We start from the raw sequence: 789 nt of genomic DNA, 5'->3' as shown, positions 1-789 counted from the left end.
TGCCCAGGCGCGGGGGGCTAGGCCTGGCCACATCCTGCCAGTCAAAGCAGCGGGAGGAGGAGCTGGCCAGTGGGTGTGGCCTTTGCAGACTGCACAGCCCGTGCCCTGGCCGGATGGGGCAGGCCGTGCCTGCCCTCGGCAAAGCCTTGGGGAAAGCGGCAATGCCCAGAGCACGGCAGGGCCAGTGGGTCCTCCTGGACCTACAGGAGGGACAGATGAGAACACTGCCGTGTCCCAGCAAGGCAGACCCACGGGGTACCTGTTCTTCCTGTGTGAGCGCATGTGTGCGCGTGGACCCATCACACATGAGGGCACATGTGGATGTGGCTTTGTCAGGCCTGGGGCATGTGTGTGTGGTTTCGCCACCCAGTCCCTGCCAGGCTCCAAGCCACGCTGCGTGCCTCATGAACTCGCTGGTCTTGAGTCCGACTGCGCCAAGCATCCCTGCTGGGCCAGGGGCAGGGCTCGTGAGGGCCTCCGGCTCGGCTGTCCAGGAGGCCCCCACTGAGGGACCCGTGTGCAGAGCCAGGGAGGGCGTTGAGGTCAGCCTGGCTTCTGGTGGGTTGGGACCCATCCCTGGGCAGGCTGTTTGAAGGACTCTGGCCTGCCAGGGGGCCCAGTCTGGATGGGGCCACAGGCCTGTCAGGGTGGTGGCACCAGGGAGAGGGTGTCCCTGGCAAGGGCCCTCAATGTGGCACCATCCTGTGCCCCTCCCTTGCATACACACTCTGGCCTGGAGGCAGAAGCTGCAGGTGGGGGATCCCATGTGAGTGGGCAGGGCCTCCACCC

The sequence above is a fragment of the Tupaia chinensis genome, unplaced genomic scaffold (genome assembly GCF_000334495.1).
Source record: "Tupaia chinensis unplaced genomic scaffold, TupChi_1.0 Scaffold143823_1, whole genome shotgun sequence".
In the NCBI taxonomy this organism is placed as follows: Eukaryota; Metazoa; Chordata; class Mammalia; order Scandentia; family Tupaiidae; genus Tupaia; species Tupaia belangeri.
The sequence above is the reverse complement of the archived record's forward strand: the minus strand, read 5'-3'. Positions refer to the sequence as shown.